Below are 14,989 nucleotides of genomic sequence, written 5' to 3' on the forward strand. Positions count from 1 at the left end.
GGCAACAGGAGGCAGGACCACCGATGGTGAAGTGTTTATAATTGGGGATCCTCAGGAGGGCAGAATTTGAGGAGATGAGATATATGGGGAGGTGCGGGCATGTGAGGCTGAGTGAGATAACAGAGATAGGGAGGGGCGAGGCCATGGAGGGACTTGGAAACAAGGATGAGAATTTTGAAATTGAGGTGTTGCAAAACGGAGCCAGTGTAGGTCAGTGAGCACAGGGGTGATGGGTGAACGGGACTTGGTGCAAGTTAGGACACAGGCTGCCGAGTTTTGGCTGACCTCAGGATAATGTCAGGTAGAATGTGGGAGGCCAGCCAGGAGTGCGTTGGAATAGTCAAGTCTAGAGGTAACAAAGGCATACTTGAGTTCCCAATGTTGGGGAAGTCCAGAACCAGGGGTCACAGTCTAAGGATAAGGGGTAAGCCATTTCGGACCGAGATGAGGAGAAACTTCTTCACCCAGAGAGTGGTGAACCTGTGGAATTCTCTACCACAGAAAGTTGTTGAGGTCAATTCACAAAATATATTCAAAAAGGAGTTAGATGTAGTCCTTATTACTAGGGGGATCAAGGGGTATGGCGAGAAAGCAGGAATGGGATACTGAAGTTGCGTGTTCAGCCATGAACTCATTGAATGGCGGTGCAGGCTCGAATGGCCAATGGCCTACTCCTGCACCTATTTTCTATGTTTCTATTGAGGGCTTCTGCAGCAGATGAGCTGAGACAGGGGCGGAGATGGGCAATGTTATGGGGGTGGAAATGTGTGGTTTAAGTTAAGGTGCGGATATGTGCTGGGAAGCTCATTCCAGGGTCAAATATAACACCAAGTTTGCGAACAGTCTGGTTCAGCCTCAGACAGATGCTAGAGAGAGGGATATAGTCGGTGACTAAGGAACGGAGTTTGTGACGGGGACATTTTCTGCTCACCTGGTACTGGATGTCGCTGACAATTTAGAGAATGTGGAGGGGTTGAGAGAAGTGGTGGTGAGGTCGAGCTGGGTGTCGTTAGAATCATAGACTGGTTCCAGCCAAGAAGGAGGCCAATCGAACCCTTGCCGGCTCTTTGCAAGAGCACCTCAGCTAATCCCAGTTACCTGCCTTTTCCCCGTAGCCCTACAAATTTCTCTCCTTCAGGTACTTATCCAACTCCCTTTTGAAAGCAGTGATTGACTCTGCCTCCACCACCCCTTCAGGCCATGCATTCCGGATCCTTACACTTGCTCTCTTCTCGACCCTTCCGCCAATGGGAACAGTTTCTCTCTACTCTGTCCAGACCCCTCATGATTTTGAACACCTCTATGAAATTTTCTCTGCTCTAAGGAGAACAAGCCCAGCTTCTCCAGTTAATCCACATTACTGAAGTCCCTCATCCCTGGAATCATTCTCATAAATGCTGCAGCTCCTGACAGACCGCATTGCGGCACTGGAGCTGCGCATGGACTCACTCGGGAGCATCCGCGAAGCTGAGGATGTCATGAATAGCACGTTTAGTGAGTTGGTCACACCGCAGGTAAAGGTTACTCAGGCAGATAGGGAATGGGTGACCATCAGGCAGACCAGTGGAAGGAAGGTAGTGCAGGGGCCCCTGCAGTCATCTCCCTCCAAAACAGATATACCGCTTTGGATACTGCTGGGGGAGATGACTCATCAGGGGAAGGCAGTAGCAGTCAAGTTCATGGCACCATGGGTGGTGCTGCTGCACAGGAGGGCAGGAAAAAGAGTGGAAGAGCTATAGTGGTAGGGGATTCTATTGTCGGGAATAGATAGGTGTTTCTGCAGGCCCAATCGAGACTTCAGGATGGTATGCTGCCTGCCTGGTGCAAGAATCAAGGATGTCTCGGCGTGGCTGCAAGGCATTTTGGAGGGGGAGGGTGAACAGGCAGTTGTGGCGCATATAGGTACCAACGATATAGGTAAAAAATGGGATGAGGTCCTACAAGCTGAATTTAGGGAGTTAGGAGTGAAATTAAAAAGTAGGATCTCAAAGGTAGTAATCTCAGAATTGCTACCAGTGCCACATGCTAGTCAGTGTAGAAATAGCAGGATAGTTAGATGAATATGTGGCTTGAGAAATGGTGCAAGAGGGAGGGATTCAAATTCCTGGGATTTTGGAACCAGTTCTGGGGGAGGTGGGACCAGTACAAACCGGACGGTCTGCACCTGGGCAGGACCAGAAACAATGTCCATGGGGGAGTGTTTGCTAGTGCTGTTGGGGAGGGCTTAAACTAATATGGCAGGGGGATGGGAATCTATGCAGGGAGACAGATGGAAGTAAAATGGGGGCAGAATCAAAAGATAGAAAGGAGATAAGGAAAGGTGGAGGGCTGAGAAATCAAAGGCAAAAATCAAAAAGGGCCACATTACAACATAATTCTAAAAGGACAAAAAGTGTTAAAAAAACAAGCCTGTAAGTTCTGTGTCTCAATGCGAGGAGCATTCCTAATAAGGTGAATGATTTAACTGCGCAGATAGCTGTTAACGGATATGATGTAATTCGGATTATGGAGACATAGCTCCAGGGTGACCAAGGCTGGGAACTCAACATCCAGGGGTATTCAACATTCAGGAAGGATAGACAGAAAAGAAAAGGAGGTGGAGTAGCACTGCTGGTTAAAGAGGAGATTAACGCAATAGTAAGGAAGGACATTAGCTTGGATGATGTGGAGTCTGTATGGGTAGAGCTGCGGAACACCAAAGGGCAGAAAACGCTAGTGGGAGTTGTGTACAGACTACCAAACAGTAGTAGTGAGGTTGGGGATGGCATCAAACAGGAAATTAGGGATGCGTGCAATAAAGGTACAGCAGTTATCATGGGTGACTTTAATCTACATATAGATTGGGCTAACCAAACAGGTAGCAATACGGTGGAGGAGGATTTCCTGGAGTGTATTAGGAATGGTTTTCAAGACCAATATGTCGAGGAACCAACTAGAGGGCTGGCCATCCTAGACTGGGTCCTGTGTAATGAGAGAGGATTAATTGTCAATCTTGTTGTGCGAGGCCCCTTGGGGAAGAGTGACTATAGTATGGTGGAATTCTTCATTAAGATGGAGAGTGACACAGTTAATTCAGAGACTAGGGAATTAAAGAAAGGTAACTTCGATGGTATGAGACGTGAATTGGCTAAGATAGACTAGCGAATGACACTTAAAGGGTTGACGGTAGATAGGTAATGGCAGACATTTAAGGATTACATGGATGAACTTCAACAATTGTACATCCCTGTCTGGAGTAAAAATAAAACAGGAAAGATGGCTCAACCGTGGCTAACAAGGGAAATTAAAGATAGTGTTAAATCCAAAGAAGAGGCATATAAATTGGCCAGAAAAAGCAGCAAACCTGAGGACTGGGAGAAATTTAGAATTCAGCAGAGGAGGACAAAGCGTTTAATGAGGAGGGGAAAATAGAGTATGAGAGTAAGCTTGCAGGGAACATAAAAACTGATTGCAAAAGCTTCTACAGATATGTGAAGAGAAAAAGATTAGTAAAGACAAATGTAGGTCCCTTGCAGTCAGAATCAGGTGAATTTATAATGGGGAACAAAGAAATGGCAGACCAGTTGAATAAATACTTTGGTTCTGTCTTCACTAAGGAATACACAAATAACTTTCCGGAAATACTAGGGGACCGAGGGTCTAGCGAGAAGGAGGAACTGAAGGAAATCCTTATTAGTCAGGAAATTGTATTAGGGAAATTAATGGGATTGAAGGCCGATAAATCCCTGGGGCCTGATAGTCTGCATCCCAGAATACTTAAGGAAATGGCCCGAGAAATAGTGGATGCATTCATGGTCATTTTCCAACATTCTATAGACTCTGGATCAGTTCTTATGGATTGGAGGGTAGCTAATGTAAACCCACTTTTTAAAAAAGGAGGGAGAGAGAAAACACGGAATTATAGACCGGTTAGCCTGACATCAGTAGTGGGGAAAATTTTGGAATCAATTATTAAAGATGTAATAGCAGCGCAATTGGAAAGCAGTGACAGGATCGGTCCAAGTCAGCATGGATTTATGAAAGGGAAATCATGCTTGACAAATCTTCTAGAATTTTTTGAGGATGTAACTAGTAGAGTGGACAAGGGAGAACCAGTGGATGTGGTGTATTTGTATTTTCAAAAGGCTTTTGAACATAACAACATAAGAATTAGGAACAGGAGTAGGCCATCTAGCCCCTCGAGCCTGCTCCGCCATTCAACAAGATCATGGCTGATCTGGCCGTGGACTCAGCTCCACTTACCCGCCCGCTCCCCGTAACCCTTAATTCCCTTATTGCTTAAAAATCTATCTGTGATTTGAATACATTCAATGAGCTAGCCTCAACTGCTTCCTTGGGCAGAGAATTCCACAGATTCACAACCCTCTGGGAGAAGAAATTCCCTCTCAACTCGGTATTAAATTGGCTCCCCCGTATTTTGAGCCTGTGCCCCCTACTTCTAGTCTCCCCGACCAGTGGAAACAACCTCTCTGCCTCTATCTTATCTATCCCTTTCATTATTTTAAATATTTCTATAAGATCACCCCTCATCCTTCTGAACTCCAACGAGTAAAGACCCAGTCTACTCAATCTATCATCATAAGGTAACCCCCTCATAGAAACATAGAAACATAGAAAATAGGTGCAGGAGCAGGCCATTCAGCCCTTCTAGCCTGCACCGCCATTCAATGAGTTCATGGCTGAACATGAAACTTCAGGACCCCCTTCCTGCTTTCTCGCCATACCCCTTGATCCCCCAGTAGTAAGGACTTCATCTAACTCCCTTTTGAATATATTTAGTGAATTGGCCCCAACCACTTTCTGTGGCAGAGAATTCCACAGGTTCACCACTCTCTGGGTGAAGAAGTCTCTCCTCATCTCGGTCCTAAATGGCTTACCCCTTATCCTTAGACTGTGACCCCTGGTTCTGGACTTCCCCAACATTGGGAACATTCTTCCTGCATCTAATCTGTCCAAACCCGTCAGAATTTTAAACGTTTCTATGAGGTCCCCTCTCATTCTTCTGAACTCCAGTGAATACAAGCCCAGTTGATCCAGTCTTTCTTGATAGGTCAGTCCCACCATCCCGGAATCAGTCTGGTGAATCTTCGCTGCACTCCCTCAATAGCAAGAATGCCCTTCCTCAAGTTAGGAGACCAAAATTGTACACAATACTCCAGGTGTGGCCTCACCAAGGCCCTGTACAACTGTAGCAACACCTCCCTGCCCCTGTACTCAAATCCCCTCGCTATGAAGGCCAACATGCCATTTGCTTTCTTAACCGCCTGCTGTATCTGTATGCCAACCTTCAATGACTGATGTACCATGACACCCAGGTCTCGTTGCACCTTCCCTTTTCCTAATCTGTCACCATTCAGATAATAGTCTGTCTCTCTGTTTTTACCACCAAAGTGGATAACCTCACATTTATCCACATTATACTTCATCTGCCATGCATTTGCCCACTCACCTAACCTATCCAAGTCACTCTGCAGCCTCATAGCATCCTCCTCGCAGCTCACACTGCCACCCAACTTAGTGTCATCCGCAAATTTGGAGATACTACATTTAATCCCCTTGTCTAAATCATTAATGTACAATGTAAACAGCTGGGGCCCCAGCACAGAACCTTGCGGTACCCCAATAGTCACTGCCTGCCATTCTGAAAAGTACTCATTTACTCCTACTCTTTGCTTCCTGTCTGACAACCAGTTCTCAATCCACGTCAGCACACTACCCCCAATCCCATGTGCTTTAACTTTGCACGTTAATATCTTGTGTGGGACCTTGTCGAAAGCCTTCTGAAAGTCCAAATATACCACATCAACTGGTTCTCCTTTGTCCACTTTACTGGAAACATCCTCAAAAAATTCCAGAAGATTTGTCAAGCACAAATCCATGCTGACTTGGACCTATCATGTCACCATTTTCCAAATGCGCTGCTATGACATCCTTAATAATTGATTCCATCATTTTACCCACTACTGAGGTCAGGCTGACCGGTCTATAATTCCCTGTTTTCTCTCTCCCTCCTTTTTTAAAAAGTGGGGTTACATTGGCTACCCTCCACTCCATAGGAACTGATCCAGAGTCAATGGAATGTTGGAAAATGACTGTCAATGCATCCGCTATTTCCAAGGCCACCTCCTTAAGTACTCTGGGATGCAGTCCATCAGGCCCTGGGGATTTATCGGCCTTCAATCCCATCAATTTCCCCAACACAATTTCCCGACTAATAAAGATTTCCCTCAGTTCCTCCTCCCTACTAGACCCTCTGACCCCTTTTATATCCGGAAGGTTGTTTGTGTCCTCCTTAGTGAATACTGAACCAAAGTACTTGTTCAATTGGTCTGCCATTTCTTTGTTCCCCGTTATGACTTCCCCTGATTCTGACTGCAGGGGACCTACGTTTGTCTTTACTAACCTTTTTCTCTTTACATACCTATAGAAACTTTTGCAATCCGCCTTAATGTTCCCTGCAAGCTTCTTCTCGTACGCCATTTTCCCTGCTCTAATCAAACCCCTTGTCCTCCTCTGCTGAGTTCTAAATTTCTCCCAGTCCCCAGGATCGCTGCTATTTCTGGCCAATTTGTATGCCACTTCCTTGGCTTTAATACTATCCCTGATTTCCCGAGATAGCCACGGTTGAGACACCTTTCCTTTTTTATTTTTACGCCAGACAGGAATGTACAATTGTTGTAATTCATCCATGCGGTCTCTAAATGTCTGCCATTGCCCATCCACAGTCAACCCCTTCAGTATCATTCGCCAATCTATCCTAGCCAATTCACGCCTCATACCTTCAAAGTTACCCTTCTTTAAGTTCTGGACCATGGTCTCTGAATTAACTGTATCATTCTCCATCCTAATGCAGAATTCCACCATATTATGGTCACTCTTCCCCAAGGGGCCTCGCACAATGAGATTGCTAATTAGTCCTCTCTCATTACACTACACAACACCCAGTCTAAGATGGCCTCCCCCCTAGTTGGTTCCTCGACATTGGTCGAGAAAACCATCCCTTATGCACTCCAGGAAATCCTCCTCCACCGTATTGCTTCCAGTTTGGCTAGCCCAATCTATGTGCATATTAAAGTCACCCATTATAACTGCTGCACCTTTATTGCATGCACCCCTAATTTCCTGTTTGATGCCCTCCTCAACATCACTTTTGGAGGTCTGTACACAACTCCCACTAACGTTTTTTGCCCTTTGGTGTTCTGCAGCTCTACACATATAGATTCCACAGCATCCAAGCTAATGTCTTTCCTAACTCTTGCATTAATCTCCTCTTTAACCAGCAATGCTACCCCACCTCCTTTTCCTTTTATTCTATCCTTCCTGAATGTTGAATACCCCTGGATGTTGAGTTCCCAGCCCTGATCATCCTGGAGCCACGTCTCCGTAATCCCAATCACATCATATTTGTTAACATCTATTTGCACAGTTAATTCATCCACCTTATTGCGGATACTCCTTGCATTAAGACACAAAGCCTTCAGGCTTGTTTTTTTAACACCCTTTGTCCTTTTAGAATTCTGCCGCACAGTGGCCCTTCCTGTTCCCCGCCCCGGGCCTCTCCGCCCCCCACCCCCCCCCCCCATCTCCCCTCCGTCTCCTGCCTCTGCCTCCATATTGTCTCCCTCTGTCTCCCTGCATTGGTTCCCATCCCCCTGCCATATTAGTTTAACTCTTCCCCAACTGCACTAGCAAACACTCCCCCAAGGACATTGGTTCCGGTCCTGCCCAGGTGCAGACCGTCCGCTTTGTACTGGTCCCACCTCCCCCAGAACCTGTTCCAATGCCCCAGGAATTTGAATCCCTCCCTGCTGCACCACTGCTCAAGCCACGTATTCATCTGAGCTATCCTGCGATTCCTACTCTGACTAGCACGTGGCACTGGTAGCAATCCCGAGATTACTACTTTTGAGGTCCTACTTTTTAATTTAGCTCCTAGCTCCTTAAATTCATCTCCGGAATCAGCCTAGTGAATCGTCTCTGGACCTCCTCCAAAGCTAGTATATCCTTCCTTAAGTAAGGTGACCAAAACTGCACGCAGTGCTCCAGGTGCAGCCTCACCAATACCCTGTACAGTTGCAGCAGGACCTCCCTGCTTTTGTATTCCATCCCTCTCGCAATGAAGGCCAACATTCCATTCGCCTTCCTGATTACCTGCTGCACCTGCAAACTAACTTTTTGGGATTCATGCACAAGGAGGGTGGATCACGACTATCTGCTCGGAACTCTGCGCGCTTTCGGGTTCGGGACGCATTTCGTCGCCCGGATCCGACTTTTGTACGCCGCCGCGGAGTGTCTGATTAAGGTTAACGGGTCCTTGACGGCGCCCCTTCGCTTTAGGAGAGGGGTGCGCCAGGGATGCCCCATGTCCGGCCAGTTATACGCCGTTTGCGTGGAGCCTTTCCTGCGCCTCTTGCGGACGAGGTTGACGGGACTGGCTCTGCAAGGGCCGGGCGTGGAGGTCGTCCTCTCGGCTTACGCCGATGACGTGCTCCTCGCGATAGAGGATCCCGCTGACCTGCGGAGGATGCGTGAGTGCCAGGAGATTTACTCGGCCGCGTCCTCCGCCAGGATCAACTGGGAGAAATGTTCCGGACTCCTGGTGGGTCAGTGGCGGGTGGACTCCCTGCCGGAGGAGCTCAGGCCTTTTGCCTGGAGCACGACCCATCTCCTCTATCTGGGAGTCTACCTTAGCCCCGACGAGGGAGCCTGGCCGGCGAACTGGCAGGAGCTGGAGGCCAAGGTCGCCGCTCGCCTAGGGCGCTGGACAGGACTGCTCCGAGTGCTGTCCTACAGGGGTCGAGCGCTAGTCATAAACCAGCTGGTGGCCGCAATGCTGTGGTACCGGCTGGTCACTTTGACCCCTCCCCCTGCGTTTGTCGCCAAGATACAGAAGAAGCTGGTGGACTTCTTCTGGAACAACAGGAAGCACTGGGTCTCTGCCGCGGTCTTGAGTCTCCCGCTTGAGGAGGGCGGTCAGTCGTTGGTGTGCGTCAGCGCCCAGCTCGCGACTTTCCGTCTTCAGACCCTGCAGAGATACCTTTACGTCGAGCCCCCTCCTAGGTGGTGTGCTCTGGCGAGGTATTTCTTCCGCCAGCAGCTCGACCTCAATTATGACACGCAGCTCCTGTTTGTGAACTTGGGGGGTGCCAGGACCGCCCTCCGGGAGCTGCCTGTCTTTTACAGGGAACTCATCAGGGTCTGGAACAAAGTCTCCACCAAGCGCAGCTCTCCGCCGGCTGGAGTGGCGGCCGTCCTGCAGGAGCCGCTGCTCGGGAATCCGTACCTCCACGGCCGAGGCTTCATGTGGCGGTCGGAAGAGAGGGCTGTGGCTGGTGAGGTGACCAGGGTCAGGGACCTGCTCGATGGCGGAGGAGCGGGCTGGATGGCGCCAGACACGCTGGCGCGGCGCCTAAATTCTGCCAACGTCCGCCACGCGGCCGATGCCATCGAGTCGCTAAAAACAGCTCTGGGCCCTGACTCCGTTAGGTGTATCGAGGAGGCTCAGGCACGTGGGGAGATCCCGTCCGAACTGACCCCCGTCCGGACGGAATTCCTCATCGGCGCCAAACCCCGGAACCTCCCTCGGGGGCCGGCGCCTCACAACTTGAGCCGCCTCGGGGAAATCCCCTCCGTGCCTTTCAGTTCCGCGCGGAGGGGTTTCCTGTACGGGCTGCTCCTGCACACCCTCAACTTTGCCATCCTCGCCGGCCGTCCGGACACGCCATGGCGTACCATCTTGCCGTCCGGAGGAGGCGGGGGTCCCCGATGGAGGGCACTCTACGCAGGGGTCCTCCCACTATTCATCGGGGACTTGGCCTGGAGGGTGGTGCACGGAGCAGTGCCGTGCAACAAATTTTTAAGCCGGTTCACGGACTCCCAGGCCGCCTGCAATTTCTGCGGTCTGGAGGAGTCCGTGTTCCATGTTTTTATTGAGTGCACGAGGTTGCAGCCCCTGTTCCATTATTTGAAGGGGCTGCTCCTGAAATTCTGGCTGCACTTCAGTCCCACCCTCCTGATCTTTGGGCACCCTGTGCGGAGGGGAGCGGGTAGGTCCGAAGGCCTCCTCGTAGGACTGCTCCTGGGCACGGCCAAGGGTGCCATCAGCCGGTCCAGGCAGCGGGCGGTCGAGGGGGTCGTTCAACCTGACTGCCTGCCTCTCTTCCGCTCTTACATCCGGTCCAGGGTGTCCTTGGAGATGGAGCACGCGGTGTCCACCGGTACGCTCGCGGCCTTCCGCGAGAGGTGCATCATCACGCCCGGCAACCAAATTTTAATTTGATTTTACGTTTTAAAGTTTAATTTGTTTTAATTGCCGGTGCTTTTAGTGTCCCCTTCCCTTTTATAGGGGGCACTGGAAAAATGTGATTTTAGCGCCCCAAAAAAAACCCCCAAAAAATGAAAAACACAAAAAAAAAGGAAAAAGGGCCTTGTAAATGTCTGGTGTGTCACCCAGGTCGGGTGGCACGGTTTAATGTTTTATGTTTTTGCAGGTGAACTCCAAAAAGAGTTTCATGCACAAGGACCCCCAGGTCCCTCTGCACCGCAGCATGTTGCAATTTCTCCCCATTCAAATAATATTCCCTTTTACTGTTTTTTTCCCCCAAGGTGGATGACCTCACACTTTCCGACATTGTATTCCATCTGCCAAACCTTAGCCCATTCGCTTAACCTATCTAAATCTCTTTGCAGCCTCTCTGTGTCCTCTGCACAACCCGCTTTCCCACTAATCTTTGTGTCATCTGCAAATTTTGTTACACTACACTCTGTCCCCTCTTCCAGGTCATCTAGGTATATTGTAAACAGTTGTGATCCCAGCACCGATCCCTGTGGCACAGCACGAACCACCGATTTCCAACCCGAAAAGGACCCATTTATCCCGACTCTCTGCTTTCTGTTAGCCAGCCACTTCTCTATCCATGCTAATACATTTCCTCTGACTCCGCGTGCCTTTATCTTCTGCAGTAACCTTTTGTATGGCACCTTATCGAATGCCTTTTGGAAATCTAAATACACCACATCCATCGGTACACCTCTATCTACCATGATCGTTATATCCTCAAAGAATTCCAGTAAATTAGTTAAACATGATTTCCCCTTCATGAATCCATGTTGCGTCTGCTTGATTGCACTATTCCTATCTAGATGTCCCTCTATTTCTTCCTTAATGATAGCTTCAAGCATTTTCCCCACCACAGATGTTAAACTAACCGGCCTATAGTTACCTGCCTTTTGTCTGCCCCCTTTTTTAAACAGAGGCGTTACATTAGCTGCTTTCCAATCCGCTGGTACCTCCCCAGAGTCCAGAGAATTTTGGTAGATTATAACGAATGCATCTGCTATAACTTCCGCCATCTCTTTTAATACCCTGGGATGCATTTCATCAGGACCAGGGGACTTGTCTACCTTGAGTCCCATTAGCCTGTCCAGCACTACCCCACTAGTGATAGTGATTGTCTCAAGGTCCTCCCTTCCCACATTCCTGTGACCCAGCAATTTTTGGCATGGTTTTTGAGTCTTCCACTGTGAAGACCGAAGCAAAATAATTGTTTAAGGTCTCAGCCATTTCCACATTTCCCATTATTAAATCCCCCTTCTTATCTTCTGAGGGACCAACATTTACTTTAGTCACTCTTTTCCGTTTTATATATCTGTAAAAGCTTTTACTATCTGTTTTTAGTTTTGCGCAAGTTTACTTTCGTAATCTATCTTTCCTTTCTTTATTGCTTTCTTAGTCATTCTTTGCTGTCGTTTAAAATTTTCCCAATCTTCTAGTTTCCCACTAACCTTGGCCACCTTATACGCATTGTTTTTAATTTGATAATCTCCTTTATTTCCTTGGTTATCCACGGCTGGTTATCCCTTTTCTTACCGCCCTTCTTTTTCACTGGAATATATTTTTGTTGAGCACTATAAAAGAGCTCCTTAAAAGTCCTCCACTGTTCCTCAATTGTGCCACCGTTCAGTCTGTGTTTCCAGTCTACTTTAGCCAACTCTGCCCTCATCCCACTGTAGTCCCCTTTGTTTAAGCATAGTACACTCGTTTGAGACACTACTACCTCACCCTCAATCTGTATTACAAATTCAACCATACTGTGATCACTCATTCCAAGAGGATCTTTTACTAGGAGATCGTTTATTATTCCTGTCTCATTACACAGGACCAGATCTAAGATGGCTTGCTCCCTTGTAGGTTCTGTAACATACTGTTCTAAGAAACAATCCCGTATGCATTCTATGAATTCCTCCTCAAGGCTACCCCGTGCGATTTGATTTGACCAATCGATATGTAGGTTAAAATCCCCCATGATTACTGCCGTTCCTTTTTCACATGCCTCCATTATTCCCTTGATTATTGCCCGCTCCACCGTGAAGTTATTATTTGGGGGCCTATAAACTACGCCCACCAGTGACTTTTTCCTCTTACTATCTCTAATCTCCACCCACAATGATTCAACATTTTGTTCATTAGAGCCAATATCGTCTCTCACAACTGCCCTGATATCTTCCTTTATTAACAGAGCTACTCCACCTCCTTTCCCTTCTTGTCTATCTTTCCGAATTGTCAGATACCCCTGTATGTTTAATTCTCAGTCTTGGCCACCCTGCAACCACGTTTCTGTAATGGCCACCAAATCATACCCATTTGTAATGATTTGTGTCGTCAACTCATTTACTTTATTTCGAATGCTGCATGCGTTTAGGTAGAGTGTTTTAATACTCGTTTTTAAGCCATGATTTTTAGTTTTGACCCCTCCTGCAGCCCCTTTATATTCATACATATTGTCCCTTCCTATCACCTTGTGGTTTACACTTACCCCAGTGCTACTCTGCTCTGTTGTCTCCTGCCTTTTGCATTCTTTCTTGGGATCCTGTTTATCTGAGCTCTCACCCATTCTAACTAGCTCAGAGCCCTCTCCTATGTTCCGAATACTCCTTGCATTGAGGCACCGAGCTTTCATGCTTGCCTTTTTATTACACTTTGACCCTTTAGAATTTTTCTGTACAGTGGCCCTTTTTGTTTTTTGCCTTGGGTTTCTCTGCCCTCCACTTTTACTCATCTCCTTTCTGTCTTTTGCTTTTGTCTCCTTTTTGTTTCCCTCTGTCTCCCTGCATTGGTTCCCATCACCCTGCCATATTAGTTTAATCCTCCCCAACAGCACTAGAAAACACTCCCCCTAGGACATTGGTTCTGGTCCTGCCCAGGTGCAGACCGTCCGGTTTGTACTGGTCCCACCTCCCCCAGAACCGGTTCCAATGCCCCAGGAATTTGAATCCCTCCCTGCTGCACCACTGCTCAAGCCACGTATTCATCTGAGCTATCCTACGATTCGTACTCTGACTAGCACGTGGCACTGGTAGCAATCCCAAGATTACTACTTTTGAGGTCCTAAGTTTTAATTTAGCTCCTAGCTCTTTAAATTCGTCTCGTAGGACCTCATCCCTTTTTTTACCGATATCGTTGGTACCAATGTGCACCACGACAACTGGCTGTTCACCCTCCCTTTTTAGAATGTCCTGCACCCGCTCCGAGACATCCTTGACCCTTGCACCAGGGAGGCAACATACCATCCTGGAGTCTCGGTTGCGGCCGCAGAAACGCCTATCTATTCCCCTTACAATCGAATCCCCTATCACTATCACTCTCCCACTCTTTTGACAAGGTCCCACATGAGATCAGTATGCAAAATTAAAGCACATGGTATTGGGGGTAATGTATTGACATGGATAGAGAACTGGTTGGCAGATAGGAAGCAAAGAGTAGGAATAAACGGGTCCTTTTCAAAATGGCAGGCAGTGACTAGTGGGGTACCGCAAGGTTCAGTGCTAGGCCCCCAGCTATTTACAATATACATTAATGATTTGAACGATGGAATTGAATGTAATATCTCCAAGTTTGCAGATGACACTAAGCTGGGTGGCAGTGTGAGCTGTGAGGAGGATGCTAAGAGGCTGCAGAGTGACTTGGACAGGTTAGGTGAGTGGGCAAATGCATGGCAGATGCAGTATAATGTGGATAAATGTGAGGTTATCCACTTTGGTGGCAAAAAGAGGGAGGCGGAATGTTATCTGAATGGTGACAGATTAAGAAAAGGGGAGGTGCAACAAGACCTGGGTGTCATGGTATAGTTATTGAAAGTTGTCATGCAGGTACAGCAGGTGGTAAGGCAGCAAATGGCATGTTGGCCTTCATAGCAAGAGGATTTGAGCGTAGGAGCAGGGAGGTCTTACTGCAGTTGTACAGGACCTTGGTGAGGCCACACCTTAAATATTGTGTTCGGTTTTGGTCTTCTAATCTGAGGAAGGACATTCTTCCTATTGAGGGAGTGCAGCGAAGGTTCACCAGACTGATTCCCGGGATGGCAGGACTGACATATGAAGAAAGACTAGGCTTATATTCACTGGAATTTAGAAGAATGAGAGGGGATCTCATAGAAACATATAAAATTCTGATGGGATTGGACAGGTTAGAAGAATGTTCCCAATGTTGGGCAAGTCCAGAACCTGGGGTCACAGTCTAGGGATAAGGGGTAAACCATTTAGGATCGAGATGAGGAGAAACCTCTTCACTCAGAGAATTGTGGGCATGTGGAATTCTCTACCACAGAAAGTTGTTGAGGCCAGTTCATTGGATATATTCAAAGGGGAGTTAGATGTGGCCCTTAAGGCTAAAGGGATCAAGGGGTATGGAGAGAAAGCAGGAATGGGGTACTGAAGTTACCTGATCAGCCATGATCATATTGAATGGTGGTGCAGGCTCGAAGGGCCGAATGGCCTATTCCTGCACCTATTTTCTATGTTTCTATGTACATTGCATACACAAGTTCTTTATGTGTTTCTTGGGTTAGATCATTTAGTCGCACACTTATCTTATTGATAGTTTGGGCATGAGGCTCTCGGATTTCCTCGATTTGCAGCATTTGTCTGGTGACCTCGTCCCCGATTTCTGACAACTGCAAAGTCCGATTGTTTCCCTTTAATAAAAGGGTTC

This window comes from Pristiophorus japonicus, chromosome 3 (assembly GCF_044704955.1).
Source record: "Pristiophorus japonicus isolate sPriJap1 chromosome 3, sPriJap1.hap1, whole genome shotgun sequence".
Taxonomy (NCBI): Eukaryota; Metazoa; Chordata; class Chondrichthyes; family Pristiophoridae; genus Pristiophorus; species Pristiophorus japonicus.